At 43.5% G+C, this 21,565-nt stretch overlaps 1 pseudogene; it reads right to left on the bottom strand.

The window, feature by feature from the left end:
• Window positions 1–3,613: 3,613 nt before the first annotated feature.
• Window positions 3,614–21,565, bottom strand: part of LOC134372711 (dehydrogenase/reductase SDR family member 2, mitochondrial-like) — a 109,966-nt pseudogene continuing 92,014 nt past the window's right edge.

Raw genomic sequence — 21,565 nt, 5'->3', positions numbered from 1 at the left:
TATTTAGAGTGGGTCAAGTCTTTCTAATTCTCTTTCCCCTGCACACTGCTTGACATAAAGTGACACATCCTTATGCTTTTACCTTCTTATTTCTAGACTTCAGGGGATGCACTTCTGTTTGCATTTTTCATTTGAACTTCAACCAAGCCCATTTCAAAAAAACTTCCTTGCACATTGAAGTTTCTTAAGTTTGCAGATGAATTTTATGGATTATACTTAATGAGGCTGCTTCTTGATAATAGAGAGATTCCCCCTGTAACTTCCCCAGTGAGGCATCTTCAGATCAAACTGTAGGCATGAGCAGCCCTGGGAAGGGTTCCTCTGGACAGCTAATTCCATCTATGGTGTATAAATTCATGGCAACTTTAAACACCAAGTGGTACTTCTCTGACTTGAGAGCATTGTTTTAGCTTAAAGATAAGGCTTTTCCATGAAAAGGTGGAGGAGATGGTCAGAAGAGGGTGGGGTAGAACTGGAAGTGAGGTGATGGGGTGGACAGAAGGCCTAAAGAACAGTGTGTAGAGATCCATGGAGTTGTGACACGGTTGTATCTACACATGGGGTGCCCAGGGTTTGGAAAGTAGGCATACCAGCCCCAAACAGCACATATAGGTTTATGTAACTGTCATGTCTAGTTTCATAAGCTTATGCTCTAAGCAATGTGACCCACACTGTGTCCCCACACACCCAGAATAGCATGAACTCATTTTACCTGGGGAATCTCCTTTCTCTGGATCATTCTCCTCCAAGAATTCCCAGGGGTGGGAAGATAGTGGCTATTGAAATTGGTGGATTGGGTCCAAATCTCTCTATGGCTAACTTTGCGGGTGACTTTGGGAAACTTTACGTCCCAATTTTTTTTTTCTCATTTATAAAATTGAGGATTAAGTGATATAATGTGTTTGGCACATATTAAGCGTTCAATAAATTTACCTTTATTAGTAATGATTATATGGAGAACCTAGTAAATGTCCTGACAATCTGTCCTTAGTAGTAGCTCTGAAATTTGTATTCGGGACCAGTTGGGGAGCTGCACACTGCTTTGGTGTGGGTGGGAGGTGGTGGAGGGACTTGAAATTATTTTCGTAAGGCACTTTACATAAAATTGAGAAAATGAATAAAGTGACTCTGGGAGATGTTATTTGTCCGATGCCCAAAAGTGATTGGGAGGGCTGGCTGGTTAGCTTACTGGTTAGAGTGCCAACTTGTAACACCAAGGTGAAGAGAGATAACACGACCTGTTTTATGGTTTGAAGGGCTGTCATGGAGAGGAGAAAATTGACTTTCTCACTAGTACTCAACGATGCAAGTCCCAGGGATGCATCTAAGAATAATGGGTAGAAACTATAAAGAGAGACAGGTTTCTGCTCCTTTTAAAAGGGTCTTCTCAAGTACACAAGGAGGAAGTAGATTGCCATGCATAGAGGGGATTCCCCATGCCACTAGAGCTTTTCAAGAGAGGATGAGGTCTACTTGCTGTAAAGTTGCAGAGGGAATAAACCTCAGACAGGGGTCCAAGTAGAGAAACTAAAGCCACTTCCATGCCTGAGATTCTCTGATTCTTCATTTAGGGTTTCTTGCTCTTAAATAAATATGAGGGTAAACATGCAGAAAAGGTCAAAGCTATCTCAAGAATCAGATCAGAGCAAGAGCCAGAAGATAGAAGTGATTAGAACTGGATGAAACTAACCAACAATGCCTTTAAGCAGTGTTATGCTAGCAGAAAAGTATGAGCCCATATACTTATAGCCTGTCAAATTTGTGCATACTCTGTATTCCTGCAACAAATTGCTCTTTTCTTGGTTGACTGTAGATGCAATGATATCTCCTAAACTACTCTCCTGGAACAAAACTTCTTTAGGACAAAACAGTCCTGAATGGAAAGAAAATATTCAAAAGACTGAAACATTGCTCTGCTAAGCATGTCAGAACCAAACAACAGTGAACCAAAGTCCCAGTATGTGTCTATAGTTTCATAGGCTGCAGGTACCTCCAAGAATCTTATGTGAATCCAAGGACAAATGAAGAAAGAGATTCAGAAAGGATGCAAAGCCTTCGTAGTCGATCTTCAGGGTTCCTAGTCTTCCCCCCTCTGCCTTCTCTGCCATGCTCTGTGCCACCTCTCTAGGTTACTTCCTCCTTAGCTTTTACGTACTCAGTGCCGTGTTGCTTGCTATCTCCTTCCCTGGTAGCCTTGGGAAGGGTCTGATGTTAGTCTTTTCCAGCATTTCCACTTCACCTCTTTTCAAACGTAATACTGACTTTCTTCAACTTTAAGCAACAACAGTTCTGATTTCTAACTCTTTGTACCTATCAAAAAGAAAGAATCTGATTCCATCTATTATGTGCTTATTGTAAATAATTGACTTACTCTTCTTCAGGATGAATGAGTTTCAGCCACTGTGTTGCTGTGGTGAGACCTTTGCACTTTTAGCTTTTTATTTATAAATGTGAGATGAAAGGTTTTGTCGCTCTCTTAGTTTGGATTGCCCCAAAAGCAGATCCTGAGACCAAAATTTAGATGTAAGTAGCTTCCTTGGGAGGTGAACCAGGGAAGAACAAATAGGGAGTGGAGAAGGAGACAGGGAAGGAAGGAAAGACAATTAAGGGTGTGTTTGAGAGCGGTTATCACTGTGGGCAAGTGCGTCCTCTGAGAAGTTGTGTATACCACACCCCAGCATTGTCCCACAAGGAGCAGGCAGCCGGGGTGTTGATTCCCCATCTCCCATCCTCATGGTTGTGGGCTACTGTGCAGGCACTAACTCCCCCATTTGCAGAGAAACCACTGTGGCGAGAGAAAGCCCTCAGGGAGGGTGACGCAGGGGCTTGAGATAGGAAGCCCTCGATGTGTATGGGAATTGTCCACTGAAGGTGCTCGTGACTCCATTGTGGGCCAAGGGGACACAGGAGGGGCACGCACAGGGCCTGCCACTGTCTCTGACATTCAGGTGCTAGGGGTCTAAATTCATCAAGTGAGAGATAATAGTTACTGCGCTGGCACATATATCTGTGGAAGGCTAAGTTATGTGAAGTCAGGTAGACCAGATCTAATCTGTCGGGACAGGGATCTGAAGGAAAAATGAGGACCCCGGGGGCTGGTCTTTCCCCTCAGACAAGGGTTCTGTGCTGATCCCTCTTTGTTGTACAAAGAGACTGGGGTTCAGTGCCTGTTCTTGGACTAGGTGTTGTCCTCAGAGATTTCCTTACATCCCTCCAAGTCTTGGCTTCCTCAGCTGTAAAATTAGAGATTAAAATATCAGGCTCACACAGATGTTTAGGAGACATCCACGTGAAAGCATTTAGTCATGTGCTCAAAAAGCCATTGTCTTCTCCTTCCTTTCAGCTTTCTCCCTAACTTTAGCTCCTTTCTTTTTCCCAAGACTCTCAAGCACACATTTTGTTTCCTGGCAAAGCTGACATTATTTTAGCTGGTTTTAACAATAGTTGCATACCATAAGCTCTCTTTTCTGATGTCCTTTATTATTTCTGGCAGTGAAGGTTTTGAAATTAAAGTGTGTACTTGGGGCACAGGCTCATTGTTAATAAGGTGTCGCAGCATGGTGGCCCCAGGGCCACATGGGAGAGGCAAGCCCCAGCTCTGAGCTTACACCCCTCAGAGGTGAGAGGAATAGCTGGCCACCACGATGTTCTCCCCGGTGATGTAGCTGGCATCTGGAGAGTACAGGAAAGACGCAAGTCCCGCACAGTCCTCAGGTCGCCCCAGTCTGCATGGAAAGAGGAGGTGGGGCTGAGTCTGATGACACCTTCCCCATGAGCTCTGGGCTCCCATGGGACACTGTGAAATCAAGACTGCCCATGGGAGGAGCGAAGGTCTGCAAGTGAAGATATGTGGGCTCCACAGGGACTTGCAGAGGTCACCTCAGGCCTGAGCATGTTGTCAGACCCCAGAAATGGGTAATAGCCTGCAGAGGGGTGGTGTGTGATCTTTTATCCATCATAAAGGTTCTGAGATCATGTTAATGCAGATCCACAAGGGACACTGCTTCACCACAACCAACCTCTGTATTCCGTAGAGTTCCTTCACATGGTCCTGTAAGGCTGAGTCCTCAATGAGCTATAGGAAAGGTTAAAAGGTTAGTGCTGCTCATACAGAAGGAGTCCCATGGGCTCTACATCATGCTGGCCTGTGGTCTTTGTGGCCCGACAGAGAACTGATTCTAATTCTGCTGCTGATCCCAAAGGCTGTGGGCCAGAGCATCAGGACAAGAGTCCACAGGTCCAGGTTCGAGAATCCAGGTCTCTGTGGAGCATGGCCTGGACGGGAGAAGCACCCTGCTGATCAGTGGGGATAGAACACAAGCTGCCACTTGGCTAAAGTCTGTGTTGGTGGCTCCTTGTACCAGGCAGTTCATCTGGATGTTCTTTGGTGCCAATTTCACTGCCAGGGTCTTGGTGAGGCCCAGCACTGCTGTTTTACTAACACTGTAGACCCCATCCTCTGTGGACAGAAAGGGAAATAGATTAATAGGCTAGAACTGGGGACAAGGGAGAGACCTTGGATTTTCTGGGTTTTGCTCAGGAAATCCATCCCAATAACACCTCCAGATCATCAACTCTGGGAGACGATGCCCAAAAGAGGAAGCAGGAGGCTCCCACTAAGTGCATTTATGTTAAAGGCAAGATCTGTGACACACAATGATCACTTTTGCATGTGAGTTTTCCTGAGGGAGCAATTGTCAAACCTTGGATGTTTTCATGCACCCACTTTTCCAGTTGAAATGAGAGAGAGTTTCTTCTTACCCTCACCACAGACAATCATACTTAACAGCAGGTGGAGTATAGGCTGCAAATGAGGAGACCAGGAGCACTGAACCTTGCCTGGGAAGATAAGGATGGGGTAGTGTGTGAGCTGAAGCCAGTCATTCTGGGTGTGACTGACAGTCGAGCCTACTGGAAGAGGGGAGGCAGGCTGTGCGAGTGACAGAAAGAGGCCTGGGCCTGGGATTTATCTCCACATTCTCTTAAGTCTTCAATTATGCCTAGATTTTGTTTTCGATTACAAATTCTAGCTTGACAATCTTTGTGTGTATCTATCTATCTATCTATCTATCTATCTATCTATCTATCTATCTATCTATCTATCTATCTATCTATCTATCTATATTTAAAAAGATGACCGACAAGGGGATCTTAACCCATGGCCTTGGTGTTATCAGCACCACACTCTCCCCAGTGAGCCAAGGGCTGGCCCTACAATCTTTATATTTTAACTGCAATTGCTGATATACTAGGATTAGTGTCTAACATCCAATTTTGTACTTTTTTATTTATTTTTTTATTCCCCCAGTTCTTCATTTTGTTTCCTGGCCCTTCTTGCTTTCTTTCGGATTATATTTTCTGTTTCCACTTCCCTCTCTATTACTTTGAAAATATACTGCATACTCTGTTGCCAGTCTCGTAGCTGTTACCCTGGAAAGTAAAACAGGCCTGTTTAATTTACGAAATTAAGATTAATATTTTTACCTTCTCTCAAACAACATGAAAATCTTACACCCTAACTCCATTTCTAACTTCCTGATTTGAACATTATTTTTTGCATATTTTAATTTTTTTAGCCCCATGAAACACCATTATTGCTTTTTATAAGCAAATAAGTGATTATAAGTGGTTAAATTTGTTCACATATTATATTCTGTATTTTTCATTCTTACTTTTATCCTAGATTTTCCATATGGGATTATTTTTTTTCCCTTCTGCCTGAAGTACACCATTTAGAATTTCCTTTAGTGAAGGTCTTCTGGTAGCAAACTCTGTTTTTGTTTGTCTGAGGGTGTTGTAATTTTGCCTTAATTTTTGAAAGATGTATTTCATAGGTATGAATTCTAGGTTGATAGTTATTTTCTTTCAGCATATGGGAAGCTCCATTTGAACTGGATTGTAAAGAACAGTTAGGATTTTGACAGGTAGATAAGGATGAATGAAAACAATTTAAATGGATCTTCCTTCATGAACTCCTGCCTTGTTCACAAGGTTGGAGAAAGCAATGTTTTACTTGCTCAGATCGTATAACTAATAAGAGTAGTAATAATTATAATATCAATAGTGTTTATTATAAATATTAAGGCCAATTTAATTATTATTAAATTATATTTATACTACTTATATGATAATCTATAGGCTAGATAATATTCATTTTCAAATAAAGTTTATTATTTAGTAAATATATGTATAGTTTCTACTATGTACATGTTGCTTGGTAATTGATATATTTTATCATGTCAAGTCATATTCACAACAGGTCTGCTAAGCATTATTATTCCTACTTAATAGATAAGGAAATGAAGGCCCAGAAAGCTTAATTGCTAAGAATGAGTAGTTGTGTCAGAGCAAGGATCTAAAGGTAGGTCTCTCTGCTTCTAAAGCCCATGCTGACTTCATTACGCTAGGAGTTTACCATCAGTTTTGTGAGGCCAGACTCTGCAGAGGTGCTCAAGACCAGCAACGGGGGATTAGGCAGAGACCAAGGGGTTGAGCGCTATGTCCACAATCCACATTTCAACCTGGGCATCTCTGCTCTTGTCTGTTTTATATATTGGGTTCCTGTTGAAGGTATTCTTTAATAAAAGGGTTCTGTTATTACAAACAGTTTAAAAACCATTGTATTGTGTTGAACTACATAAATTACTGTATTTGGCCATTTTTATGTACAAAAATGGTATTTTTGAAAATATGGTTCAATCTCATACCACATCATGCCTGTTAGGGCTGGAAGGGGACTTGGAAGTCATTATTAGTTAAAAGTCCTAGTTGTGTTTCACAGATGATTACACAGGTCAGAGAAGCAGCCCACCTATAACGAGGTGTTCAGTATGTGCTTGCAGAATTCCATGGCTCCTCCAGAATGTCCATATGGGAGGAACTGAAGGAAAGCAGTCCAACTGGAAGGGGGGTCTTAAAGATACATCTGCAAAGCGCTTTACCTGAGGTTGAGAAAACCTCCACTGACCATTCAAGGAGGGCATGAGGGTAATGCTGGTGGAGATAACCGGATGGCCCAGACCTTCAGAGGAGGCATGGCTAGGCAGCAGGAGAAGCCTGAGGGGCTGGGATATGGCCAGGGAACAGGAAGAAGACAGGCCTAAGCTGGAGGACTGGAATGGGGATGGCTTCTCAGGAGATGCTGTGTTCCTGCAGTGGCCGGAAAATGAAAAGCTTCTAATGATTGGGCCTGAAATCCAGTGAGTGAGAAGGAGCTCCCTGGAGCACAGCCAGACGGTTCCTGCCACAGGATAAATGCTGGGCTCCTGGAGAACCTCTGGGAGCAGCCCAAGTCACTGAGAGCAGTGGCAAATCAGAACAGCACGAGACAGCTGTGGGCCCATCCCCCAGGTGAGGATGGAGCTGGTCAGGCAGGCCTCTACCACGGGCTGTGGGGAGAGGCAAGGAAGCAGGCTTTCCAATTTGGGGATTGACTGGCAGGGGCTGGGGGAACATGTGTAGGTGGGGAGGGGACAAAGGCCAGTATAAGAATTAGGAAGCAGGAGGGACAAGAGTTGAGTGGGACTGGGAAACCAGTCTGGTCTGGTTATAGGCAGGTTGTGGGATGACAGGGTTGTCAACCTGGGCTCTTGTGACCTGAGCTTCTGCAGCTCAAGAGAGGCCACTTCCATTTCTCTGATTCCAGGACAGTTGTGGGCACTCTGGGCCTTTCTGTCTGCAAATCCCTCGTTCTCCTTCCAGTAGAGCCCTTACCAGACTCCCTGGGCACTCTAGATACGAAAGAATAACACTAATGGATAGAATTTTTTTGTTTTTTTTAGCTAACCAGGAAGCCTGAAAGTCAAACTTTCACTGTTGTATTACTGGCCTGTTTCCCAGTGAGAAGATCTAACTCAAATCCAGCTCCCTCTTTCTAGTTCTCCTGCTCCCTGTTTGACAGCGATGACTCCCTCTCTGCCCCCTTCCCCCCTGTTCTCCATGTGAGGCAGCACCTGGCTCAGCGCAGGGCCGGGGCCTTCACGTTCAAGACCTGAGATCAGAGAAAAGGAAGGTTGGGGGAGGGGGGACACAGTCAGTCCAGTGTTCTCACTGTGCTAGGAAATATACCACATTAGAATGTTGGCATGATGGCTTCTGGCAAAGGGAAATGGTCAGAGAGTTGGCTTTCCTGGGCATGCATGGAAGGGGGGTGCCTGAAGACACAGGAATAAAGGGATCAGGCTGAGGACTCTGCAGGCAGAAGACCCCAGCATCTGCAGGATGTCACCCCATGTCTCCAAGGGCACCAGTCTGAGGACAATATTCCATCTCAGGCTGAGAAGGAACTAGCCAACTGGGTCTAGGGAAGACTGGTTGAACTGTGTACCCCCCAAATACATACGTTGAAATCCTAACCCCCAGTATCTCAGAAAGTGACCTTATTTGGCAATAGGGTCATTGCAGATGTGGTTAAGATGAAGTCATACTGGAATAGGGTGGGTGCTTAATCCAGTTTGGCTGGTGTCCTCATGAAAAGGGGAAACATGGAAACAAACATGCACAGGGAGAATGCCATAAGAAGATGAAGGCAGAGACTGGGCTGATGCTTCTATAAGCCAAGGAACACCAAATATTGGCAGCAAACCACCAGAAACGAAGTGAGAGTCATGGAACAGATTCTCCCCTACAGCCCTCAGAAGGAACCAACCTTGCTGACACCTTGATCTCAGACTTCTAGCCTCAAGAAACATGAGACAATAAATTTCTGTTTTTTAATCTACCCAGTTGGTGGTACTACATTATGGCAGCCCTAGCAAACTGATAAACTGGATTTCAGGATTACAACCTAGGGGATTAAGCATCCCTGGGCAAGAAAGGGAGTCATTCCCCTCTGTGCCCACATTTTTTGTGACTATTTGGTCTTACATTGGACACTCCCTGCAGACTGGGAGCTCCTGAACAATGGGGATCGGAACTGTAATTTAGACACTCTTACCTCCATCTCCCAGATAGGGAAACTGAGGCTTAAAGAACCTAGGCATCCAGCCTCGCTCTGTGCCAATGAGTCTGTGATGGGAGGGTGGATGAGTGGGAGCTGAGGACCAGCCCTGGGTGTGTGAGCCGAGATGGAGAGAGGCTTCCCCAGGCGGTGAAGATGAGGTGCAGCCAGACCTCACCTTGTCCCAGACCTGTTCACTGGCACCGAGTGCTCTCCACCAATGGATTGAACCCTGCCACGCACACTAGGAAGTCGACACCCCCACAGCACTCCAGGGCCTGCAGGCAAGAAGGGGACACTGAGGACCAGGGTCAGGGAGCGAAAGAAGGTTTCTGCTGCGGTGGGAGGTGAATTCTGTTAGCTGTCCCTGGGCTATGTCTGGGTCAAATCCAGAGCACAGGAGGACAACACCACCAAGTGACGATGGAGATCCCTCTCTTCTCTTTCGGGAACTAGGCACTGAGCTTCTGGACTAAAAGGGGTGGAGTATCACCCCAGGTACCCTTTCATGTCCTCCTTCTAGTCCCAGGTACTGGGGCTACCAGTCTCCAAGCACATCTCTTACCTGCACCATTTCCTGAAGTCTTACTGTCCCCTACAAAATCTCTATGACGTGTCTGTCTCCCTCAGATCCCTCCTCAGGGGTCTTCCAGGAGGACCTGCTGACACTGGGCACATGCTGGTGGCTGTAAGCGGACTCTTCCTTCCCCACCAGCATGCTCCCTACCCCAATTTCTGCCCTCCCGAGCATGTCATTCCTCGGCCCAGGTCTGTTCAGGGGAGATTGTGGGCCTCCTGCCTGGGGGTTGAGTGACACATAGTTGACTTGATTCATGTGATGATGCCTTTAGCTCTCTCCCCTAGTGCGGGTCACAGCAGCAGAATCCCTGTATCCCTGTCTGTACTTCCTTCTGTGCCCCTCACCGTGGCCACCAGCCACTCCTGGTCCTCAGCCTTCTCCACGTGGCACTTGGTGCCCGTCACGCTCAGCCCCTCCTCCTGCAGCATGGCCATGGCCTGGTCCACATTCTGCTGCTGATGACTACATGGGTGCCATACTGGGCCAGATGCCAGGCAATGGTGAGGCCAGTCCTGCAGGCAGAGATGGAGGGGAGGTGACAATTCAGCCTTGGACTGAGTCAGCCCTTTCTTCCTTGCTGTATTTCTGCCTTGTGGTACCAAATGAATTCTCTCCACTAACCCAGAGCAGCTAACTGCATGCCCTACTTCTGGATGGTCAGAGGACCAGAGGAGGTAAGCAGGGAATATGTCAGCATGGGTATGTTGGAGCTCCTCTGTACCACATCAGATCTTCATGGCCTCACCTCCCATTGGAACTACTACTGTAACAACCCATTCTCAGTTCCTCAATGCTTTGGTTAGCTTTGCAGTTGCAGCCTGAGAGCTCCTTGCCTCAGGCCTGTGAAACCACTGAGTGCTCACAGGCATGTGGAAGTTGGGCATTAACCCATGTAGGGCAACTCTTGACTGTGGAAGAAGTGAGCAATGGAAGAATTCCCTTGTCTTCCCTGATGGATGCCTCTGAGGTGCACCCATCACCCAGTGATGAGATGAACCTGTCATACACGGGCCTGTAGTGGGCCAACTCCACAACATCCCACTGCCTTTGTCTCCTTTCCTCGCTGTTTCTCTCTAGGGTCACATTCCCAAAAAACTACTAACACTTAAGGCTAGCAGGCTTTGCTTTGTGGGGATAAGGCTAAGACAAGAAAGCTCCACAAAATCCAGAGGCACCCACAGTTCCCAATTCCCAAAGAGTAGGTCTCACCTGTTCGACGATCCTGTGATCGCGACAACTTTGTTAGCCAGTTTGACCCTATAATTGGCCTCTCTGCTGGTGCTTCTCAAGGAGAGTGAAGCCACAAGTCTCTAAACATAGAGGTTTCTGTTTGGTCTTCTTCTTGGTCAACTTGGTCCAAGGAGGGAGGCCTCTGGAAAGGCAATCACAGCCCACCAGTAAGCACTTCCTGTAAGTAGGGAGATGAAAAGCATCTCCCTTGTTGGGCTAGAACAGGGTGGTCTGGGAATCATTCCTAGAAACTTAGCCTAGAACCTGCCCCTCTAGCCCTTCCAAGGGTTTTACAAGTGTAGAATTTCCTGTATTAAATCTCTTCTCTTTAAACTAATTGGAATGGTTTCTGTTACCTGGAATCAAACCCTGACATATATGCAGATAGATTCAATAAATATTTATTAATGGACATTCCCTAGGATAATGAACATCTACTTTGAAGGTTTGTTATGAGAAGACAAAATAAATTAAAAGATGAAAGGGCTTTGTAAACTATAAAGTGTCTAAATTACAAGTCATTTCATGGCTGCTTAAGGGTGAAGTGTTTTATCATTTTATCCCCTGTGTGTCTCTGGCCTCAAGCCTTGGGATACACCTCACTCCCTGCTTGCAGGGCTCTGCTCTGGCTGATTTTCATCCCTTGGCCTCTTCTTCCAGACTTATCTTCATTTTCAGCACATGAGAGGAGTCCTTTCTGACCCCCCCCCCCAAGCTGATTTATTGTTTCCTTCATGTGACCTAGTGGCCCCCTGTGCTTATGCCTCTTCTAACATTTATCTCACTAACCAGAGGCAGCTGTTGCATTTATCACTTTTAGCAGGGTGGCCAGCACCTAGTATTCCTTAATAGGTATTTGTTGAATGAATGAATAAATGACTGAAAAAAAATTTGGCTGCATTAATACGAGTTTCTTAGAAGCCTCACTGGACCCATGGGTCACATTCCTTAGTCACAGCGTGTCAGACTCTTTCCCTGTGCTCTCAGTTGTGTCAATCTAGCTCTGGTCTCAAAACATTTATTGTAAAGTAGCCATTCTTGATTTTTAAGTGCTTAGGCTTTGGGTGGCACCAGGCTTTGTGTCCACTGTAAACCTGTGTTTTCCTGTTATTTAGGGTACTAGCCCTCTGTTTGAATCTCCACAAATCCATAGCTAGGTACTTATCTTATTTACATAAAGCCAATTCCCTTATTTAAGCAATTCAAACTTAGTAAATCTCAGGCAAATATCAAAGCAGATAAATGCGTTTGAAGCAAACTTTAAACACTTTGAATCAAACTTTGAAGCAAACATTCATAATCTTTTTTCTCAGAAATTTAGCTCCTGCAATTCGTACTCATTATTCCTACTCAATTTCTATTCATTATGGTTTCTTACCTTCCTTGTAGCCAAGAATTCAAAATAGAATGTAAGGTTTCCTTCTCTTCCCACTTATCTTTTTGTCAATGTCACTCCAGGAGGTTTATTCTTAAGTTTTAAATTCTTAAATTCTGGGGCTTCATCTTGTTCAAGGACAGAATCATTCTGTCTCCTTTCCCAAAACCATTTCTTGTGCAAGATCTGCTTGGGAGAAGCAAAAGCTAAGCATCTCTCTCTCTTTCTCTCTCTCTCTCTCTCTCTCTCTCTCTCTCTTTCTCTCTGCTTCTCTGCTCCTATCACATATTGCTTTACTTGGAAAAAGATACAGAACCCGAGAGTGCACTAGTTTCTTCATTCACTCACTGAACATTTACTGGGAACCTCCCATGTTCTGGGCACTCAGAATACAAAGATGACTCATAATTTCGGTGCTCAGGAGACTCACAGTCTGAGCTAGGCCTGCAGAAAAATAAATGATTATAATACATTGTAGGAGGAACATGATTAACACAGTTTTATGGGAGCACAGGGAAGGGAAGGGCACCTAACTTAATCTTGGGGTGGGGGTGGTTAGATAAAATATCCTGGGGAAGGTGATACCTAAGTTGACTTAGGAAAAGGAGCATCTAATATTGTGGGGTTTTTTTCAAAAAGGATGCATGCATTTAAAAAAGAGTACATGTTCATTGTAAAAATTTTTAGATATTTAGGGAAAAGTTGCAAAAGACTTCAAAACGAACCTGATTTTGAAATGTACTAGGTGTCTTCATTTGCAAGACTAGGCGTGGTCTAGCACACTCCTCTAGGTGACCTGATTCTGTGGGGCCTCTGCACATTTCGTTGTCTTTGAGCTATTTACAACTCTGTGAGTTTTAGATGACTAAGAGCAATGCAAATTATGCCTAACCACAGATGTAAATAAATTTTATCTGGAGGAGTTTCAATTCATTTTCTTCCTTCACTGTGGAAGAAATCAGCTTTGTATCTATTAGGAAAATTTATTTTAGTGTTTCTATGGCCTGTATATGTGTGGTTCTTTGATTTTACCTTTGATCAATTGTAATATCTTGGTGGTTCCTCTCATTAATTAATGAGTTAATAGAATTTTTGCCATTTGTTCATTTTATATTTGTATGAGGGTCATGATTTTACCTTTTAAAAAGTTATCCTTCAACAGAAAAAAATAAAAACCTGATGTTTCACTAAGTTAACTACCATTATTACTATTATTTTTACCATTTTCTTAGTTCCCTTCTGTATATATCCATTCTCATTTAATATCCATTTATTCAATTTTGCATAAATGGGGTCACACTGAATTGCTTTTTTTAAAAAAAACACATGACTTGTTTTTTTAATTTTCCAAGCTGATTCTTTTCTTTTTTAAAATTTTAATTTATTTTTTTCATTGTACATGTTTATGGGGTATGGCTTGTTGTTTCAATACATGCATATATTGTACAGTGATCTAATCAGAATAGTTAGCATAAACTATCACCTAAACATTCATCATTTCTTTGTGGTTATAACATTCAAGATCCTCTCTTCTGGCCATCTTGAAATATATAATATAATATTATTAGCTATTGTCACCCCAGGGCACCAGAACTTATTCTTCCTATCTAACTGTAACTTTGTTGCTTTATACGGGTGTACCAACCTTTCCCTGTCCCCCCATCTCCACTCCCTTTCCCTGCCTCTGGTAACCACTATTCTACTCTCTATTTCTTCTTAATTTATTTTTCTTAATTGACCCATGATAATTGTATATATTTATGGAGTAAAATGTGATATTTGAGTACATTCATACTGTGTACAATGATCTTATCAGGGTGCTTAGTATATCCATCACCTCAAACATTTGTCACATTGTGTTAGGAACATTCAGCATCATCTTGACTAGCTATTCAAAGATACACAGTACTTTGTTAACTGTAGTCTCCCTATACTGCTATAGAACACTGGATCCCATTCTTCCTATCTCTCTAATGTTTTGTATCCACTAACTACCCATCTCCCCATCTCCCCTTCACCCACCAGTCTCTAGTAACCACTATTCTACTCTCTACTTCTATGAGATCAACTTTTTAGCTTCCATATACGAGTGAAAGCATGTGGTATTTCTCTATGTGCCTGGCTTATTTCACTTATAATTTTCTCCAAGCTCATCCATGCTGCTGCAAATGGCAGACATTCATCCTTTTTTATGGCTTAGTACTATCCATTGTGTATATATATCATGTTTTCTTTATCCAGTCATCTGTGGAAGGACATTTAGGTTCGTTCCAACTCTTATTTTCTATCTTTTTGATAATAGCTATTTTAACTGGGGTGAGATGATATCTCATTGCGGTTTCAATTTGCATATCTCTGATGATTAGCAGTGTTGAGCATTTTTTCATATGCCTGTTGGCCATTCGTATGCCTTCTTTTGAAAAATGTCTATTTGGTTCCTTTGCCCATATTTTAATTGGATTATTTGGTTTTTTACTATTGAGTTGTTTGAGTTCTTTGTATATTCTGGATATTACTCCCGTGTAGGATGTATAGTTTGCAAACATTTTCTCCCATTCTGCAGGTTGTCTTTTCACTCTTTTGATTATTTCCTCTGTCATACAGAAGCTTTTTAGTTTGATATAATCTCATTTGTTAATTTTTGCTTTTGTTCTCTGTGCTTCTGAATTTATTATTCATAAAGTTTTGCCCAGTCCTACATCCTGAAGTGTTTCCCCTATGTTTTCTTCTAGAAGTTTTATAGTTTCATTTAAGTCTTTAATCCATTTTGAGTTGATTTTGGTATATGGTGAGAGATGCAGGTCTAGTTTCACTCTTCTGCGTATGGATCTTCAGTTTTCCCAGTACCATTTACTAAAGAGACTGTCCTTTCCCCAAAGTATGCTCTTGGCTCCTTTGTCAAAAATCAGTTGGCTGTGGGTACATGGATTTATTTCTGAATTCTCTATTTTGTTCCATTGGTCTATGTGTCTGTTTTTGTGCCAGTACCATGCTGTTTTGATTACTATTGCTTTGTAGTATATTTTGAAGTCAGGGAGTGTGTTACCCCACCCCACCTTTGTTCTTTTTGCTCATGATTACTTTGGCTATTGGGGATCTCTTGTTGTTCCATATACATTTTTGAATTGTTTTTTCTATTTCTGTGAAGTATTGTCATTAGTAGATTGATAGGGATTACATTGAATATGTAGATCACTATAGGTAGTATGGTCATTTTGATGATATTGATTCTTCCAATCCATGAGCATGGGATGTCTTTCCATTTTTCTGTGTCGAATTTCTTTAATTAGTGTTTTACAGTTTTCACTGTAGACATCTTTCACCTCCTTGGTTAAATTTATTCCTAGGTATTTTATTATTTTTGTTGTTGCTGTAAATGGGATAGCTTTCTTAATTTCTTTTTCTGCTAGTTTGTTGTTGGTGTATAGAAATGCTACTGATTTTTGTATGTTGATTTTGTATTCTTTAGCTTTACTGAATTTGTTTATCAGGTCTAGAAGATTTTTGGCAGAGTCTTTAGGTTTCTCTCTATACAAAATCATGTCATCTGCAAACAGGGACAGCTTGACTTCCTGCTTTACAATTTGGATACCCTTTATTTCTTTCTTTTGCCTAATTGCTGTAGCTAGGACTTCCATTACAGTGTTAAAATAGAAGTGGTGAGAGTGGGCATCCTTGTCTTGTTCCAGTATGATAGCACTAGGAAGTAAGGAATTTGGGACTATGGGAGCACATACCAAGCAAAGAAGGTAGCATGAGTAGAGGCAAGGATGAGAGAAACAGCAAAGAGTGGGAGAAACTACAAAGAGTTTGGTATACCTGGAACATCAAGTAGGAGGTGGGAAGCGGCTGGAGATTAGCTGTAAACTTAGTTAAGGGCCAGATGGTGGTGGTTGTTACACGTCAAGAAAAAGAGCTTGAACTTTATCCAGAGGGCAAATGGAAGTCACTGAAATTTAAAAAGAAAAGCAAAGGGGTCAGATATTGGTATGGTCAGATTTTTTCCTTATAGAGACAACTCTGGCATGTGTGTGTGTGTTTGTGTGTGTGTGCACATGTACACTTTTGATCTGGCAGTTAGGAGATTATTGGATTATGACATACCAAGGTTGTGTATCAATCAGATACTGTCAGGAAATAGGTAACATACTTACATTGGATAAATTAAAGAGAGTTTCATGAAGGGGCTATTTACAAAGGCAAGGTATAGGAAACCACAAGGGATGATACAGCACCTAGAGATAGCAACAGGGGCTTCCATTACCATATAGCCCTGAAGGGGTTACCGCAACAAACAGAGAGATGGAGACTACCTGTCAGGGGCTGTGACCTATGGTCAAGTGTTACAGGTAGCTAGGGACATCACTGCAGGAGAAGCCATAGGAATAAATATCACCTCATTCCCCTCCCTTCCTCTGACCTATCACAGTGCTCTCCATCAGTAAAACCCTCTGGGAAGCCAGATGTTATCTATGCAGGTTGGCCTCCAAGAGCATGGAACAGAGTGGGGGATTGCAGAGCATGAGTATGGAGAGGGAAGGGAAAGACAGTTAGCCAAGGCGGGAATTAGTCAGAAGTAGAACGGATGCAGAGGAAACATTAGATTTGGGAGCTATTTACAAGTTAGAATTATCAGGCCTTGGTGAGAGATTGGTCACCCTAGGAGCAGGAGGAGCTACAAATGAGGCCCAGTTTTCTGGCTTGGGCACCTGAGTACTTGAAATGTGAACTTCATTTTGGCCCATTATATTGATGACAATGTTAAATGGACCTGACAGGCAGGAAGTGGCAAGGACTCTGGATGTCCTGGTAAAACATGTGCCTCAGGGGTGTGAGGAAACCCTACAAAGACCCAGAAACCTGTCATGTGGGTGGCTTTTAGGATTCCAGTGGCCTGAGTCTTGCTGAAAAATTCACTCAAAGGTGAAGGACAACGAAAATTTGGTAGTTCTCTTCAGGTTTGGGGAACAGCATATATTATGCTTGGAAAGTCTGCTCCAACCCATCTATTGAGTGATTATGAAGGCTGTCAGTTCTGAGGGGGGCCCAGAGTAAGAGAAGACTCTGCAGCAGGTCCAGATGTGGTATAACCAGCCCTGCCATTTGGACCACAGGACCTGGCAGATCTCATGGAGTTACAGGTACCTGTGCTGGTAAACATCTGTAAGCAATCTTTGGTAAGCCCCAATAGGGAGTCTCAGTGCAGAATCCAAGGTTTCTGGAGGTAGGCCATGATAAATGCAGGGGAGAGCAATGAGAATTCAAAGTTCCAAAAGTAGCACCTGAGCCCTGGTAGAGACTGAGCATCTGACCACAGAATATCAAAGGACAGTGTGACTAGACCTGCACATCACAACCAGGGCTCTGTCAGTCATAAAGTCAGGCAGATAGATCTGAAGGAAGTGGTACAACAGGGAACAGGCTTAAGCAGGTCCAGAGTAAGTTACACAAGTAAGTAAGTTACACAAGTAAGTAAGTTACACAAGCAGAGGGCCCAGGTCCTATGTCAACTGCCTCCATTGCATTGATGCCTCTCTCCCAGCTTATGCCACCACCTTAGGGCAGTGTTCCCTATGACCAGATGGCATGGGAGGAAGAACCTTGGTCCTGGTTCACAGGTAAATGTATAAGCAGACAGGCTATGTTGGTGTACGCACCAAATGATTGCTGCTACGTTACAGCCCCATTCAGAAGTGGCCCTGAAAGACAGTGGTGAGGGGAATTCCTACCAGTGAGCAGAGCTTTGAGAAGTAGACCTGGTTAGCCACATTGTAGACAGAAGAATGGCCTGTGTTAAGGTATTGTGTGGGGTTTTTCAACACCATTGACCAGTTCCCCAAATCTCTGATATCAACCAGGTGTCCTATAATTCAATTCAATTCTGACACAAACTACTCAGTGCAGATCCCACCAGTTAAAGGGTCAGCCACACAAGACACCAGTCACAAGTCCCAGGGCCACCCGTACTTCTGACCAACTGGCTATAAATAGGGGTTTCCCATGACTCCCTCCTCAGGTCTGATAAATCACTACAATGACTCACAGAACTCAGAAGAGCACTTTACTTATGTTTACTGTTTTATTATAGAGGATACAATGCGGGAGCATTGAGGTGGAAGAGATGCACAGGGCCAGGTGTGGGGTGGGCGGGCGTGGGCTTCTATGCCCTCTGTAGACGTGCCACCCTCCTAGCACCTTGAGGTGTTCACCAACCTAGAAGTTCCCTAAACCCCGTTGTTTGTGGTTCTTATATAGATTTCATTACATAGGCATTATTGATTAAATCATTGGCCCTCAGGGATTAACTCAATGTCCAGTTCTTCTCCCCTCCCCAGAGGTTTTGGGGTAGGGCTGAAGATTCCAGCTCTCTAGTCTTGATTTGGTCTTTCTGGTGACAGCCCCTGTCCTAAAACCTTCTAGGGGCTCCCAAGCATCAGTTATCTCATTAGCATACAAAAGACACTCATATCACTGAGGAGATTCAAAGGGTTTTGGGAGCTCTGTGCCAGGAACTAGGGACAAAACCAAATGTGCATTTTTTATTAGACCACAGATGTCCATGGACTCCTGGTAGTGACAATGGCTTGGCTGTTTGCTCAGGATCCTAGAAAAGAGTGCAAGATTGGGAGATCAGGGACAAGGAGGTTTGGGAAAGAGACATATAGATGGACTTATGGGAGGGAGCACAAAGTACATTGATGATTGCATTGTACCTTAATACCCGTGAGTGAGTATCTGTTGTAGAGAAGACACTAAACAACTAGCAGACAGGAGGACTTGGCCAGTAGGGGTCAGCTAGCCCCTGTCATAAGCCTCTTTGGTATTTGCACAATGGCCCTACAAATAGAGTAGTTATGGTGGTAGGGATGGAGCCAATGCATAGACTCCACAGGGGTGACTACTTTCACCAAAGCTTATCTACTTTCTGCTCTTGCTAAATGTCCAATGCTGGGCTGTGACCAAGTCTAGACTGTCAATATGGTACTCTCTTAGTTCAACTGCTGTAATAAAGTGCTATAGACTAAGTGGCTTACAAACAACAGAAATTTATTTCTCACAGTTCTGGAGGTTGGAGGTCTGAAATCAGGGTAAAGGCCCTCTTCTGGGTTGCAGACTGACGATTTCTCATTGTATTGTCACATGGCAGAAAGAGAGCGAGCTCTCTGGCCTTTTCTGATAAGAGTGCTAATCCCATTCAGGAGAGCTCCGTCTTCATGACCTAATTACCTCCTAAAGGCCCCACCTCCAAATATTGTCACATTGGGATTGGCATATAAATTTTGGGGGGACACAAACATTCCATCCATTACAGATGCTGTTCCTGGAGAAGACCTCATAAAGAGGTAGGATACCTGATACTTAATGAGGACAGAGAGGAATATGTCTGGAATTCAGGGGATCAATTGGGGTATATTTTGGTGGTCCCATGCCTTGCATTAACCATGAGCAGACAATTATAGTGATCCTGACGTGGCAAGGGGAAGAATGGGCTCAGGCCCCATTAGGGGAAAGTTCTGGGTCACCTCATCAGCCAAGCAAGACTTGTTGTATTAAATTTAAGATGGTTATTAGACCATACAAGTGGAGATGTAGAGTAGGCAATTGGATACACAAGTATGGAGTTGGGAAGAGGTTCAGGTTAGAGGTATATACTTAGGAGTCATCATCCTATAGACTTGATGAGTTTGCCTAGTGGGGGAGTATAAGAAAAAAACAGAAGTACTGAGCTCTGTGGCACATGAATGTTTAGAGGACATGACTTACTAGTCTTTTTTTTGCAGAGGTGAGAGGTGGGAGGAAAACCAGGCATTTGGCCCCCTCAAAGCCACGTCAAGATAGTTTTCAAGAAGGAGAGTTATCAGCTGGTCAAGTGCTGCTGACAGTTGAAGTAAAATGGGGACTGAGTACTGACCATTGAATTTAGCAATGTGGAATTTATTGGTGACTTTGACAAGAGAAGTTACAGTGGAGTGGTGAGGGCACAAAACCTGATTGGAATGGGCTTAAGAGAGAATGGGAAGAAAAAAGTAAGAGATGGTAGATACAAACAACCATTTCAAAGAGTTCTATAGTTTAAAAAAAGGTGTAGGGTCAGGAGAGAAACAGGGCAATTGCCAGATGGGGAAGGTGATTAAAAGAGGAGAAAAATCAGCAGGACAGTAGGCTGGTGAGGACCCAGTGGTCCAAGATAGAGGGTGAGGTTGTCAATGCAGGAGAGAGAGGGTTGACTAGTGAGGAGTATTCTGGAACAAGTAGGAGGAGATGGGGCCAGAACACAGGGCAGTGTTGCTTTTAGCAAGGAGCACCTGCAATTCACCCAGGGTAACAGGACAGAAGATAGAATAGATAGGAAGAGATGAGGGTGGATGGGAGCTGTGTGGTGGGAACTTGTGGAAGTCTCCCACTTGCCCATTTTCTCAGAGAAATAGTAGGTGAAGTCATTAGCTGAGGATGAGGAGCTGGGGATTTAAGGAGAGAGGAGAGAGAATCAAACAGTTGTCAAGAGAGTGGGAGAGTATTTGCAAAGAGAGTATGAAGCTGGGCAGCATCAAGGGCCTAGATGAGTGATCATGGAGCTGGGGTATGTGTTTCATGGTGTGACTTGACAAAATAAGCATTTACTACCTTTAGGATGAACTCACATTGAATCTGAGGAAGTCAAGTGAAATTTTTATTCATGGCTTTCATCCAATGTATCTTGAAAAAGTTGGTAGTGTCACTAAACATTTCAGCTTCATCTGTTTGAAGGTTGTTTTTACCCCCAGCAGATAACACAACCTATAAATGTGCTGAGATGAGCTGAAAAGAATTGCACACATTGAAATACCTGGAAAAGCTAGTTTCATCATTGAATGTTTTGGATTGATGCTGTCTGGCTATGACAAAAGCTACTGTGAGGCTATGGCTAGGAGCCTGCTCTGGCTAGGCTAAGGCCTGGAATCCTCACAGTGCCAGTTGTCTAGCTTTTAATCCTGTTTATGATACCAATTGTAAAGCTTGTACTTGCTGTATTGCCCTTTTCGTAGACCAATAAGCTTGTTCTACTTCCTCAGTCCAATCCCAGAGGGCTCCTTTCTTTGTCAATGCATATAGTGGGTGTGCCATTTGACCATATGGGGTACAAAAGCTCTCCAACACACCAAAAGTCCCAAATATGTCTGTAGCTGAGCTACTGTTGTGGGTCAAGGGTATGCCTGTATCTTATCCATAATAGCTTCTGGGATGACCCTCATCTTACCCAACCAGACCACTCACAGGAATTTGACTGGACAGCCCAGGTCCTTGCATATTGGCTATGTTCATGGCCCACCTACATTGTTCCAAATGACTTAGCAGCTTGGAGCTGCCTGGGTTAAATCTGCAAGAGAATCAGAGATTAATACCACATCATCAATGTAGTGAAAAACTGTAACCATGCTGGGCCTAGTCCACTTGGCTAGGT

The sequence above is a fragment of the Cynocephalus volans genome, chromosome 3 (genome assembly GCF_027409185.1).
Source record: "Cynocephalus volans isolate mCynVol1 chromosome 3, mCynVol1.pri, whole genome shotgun sequence".
In the NCBI taxonomy this organism is placed as follows: Eukaryota; Metazoa; Chordata; class Mammalia; order Dermoptera; family Cynocephalidae; genus Cynocephalus; species Cynocephalus volans.
Note: the sequence above shows the minus strand (reverse complement) of the source record. Positions and strands in the feature narration are given on the sequence as shown.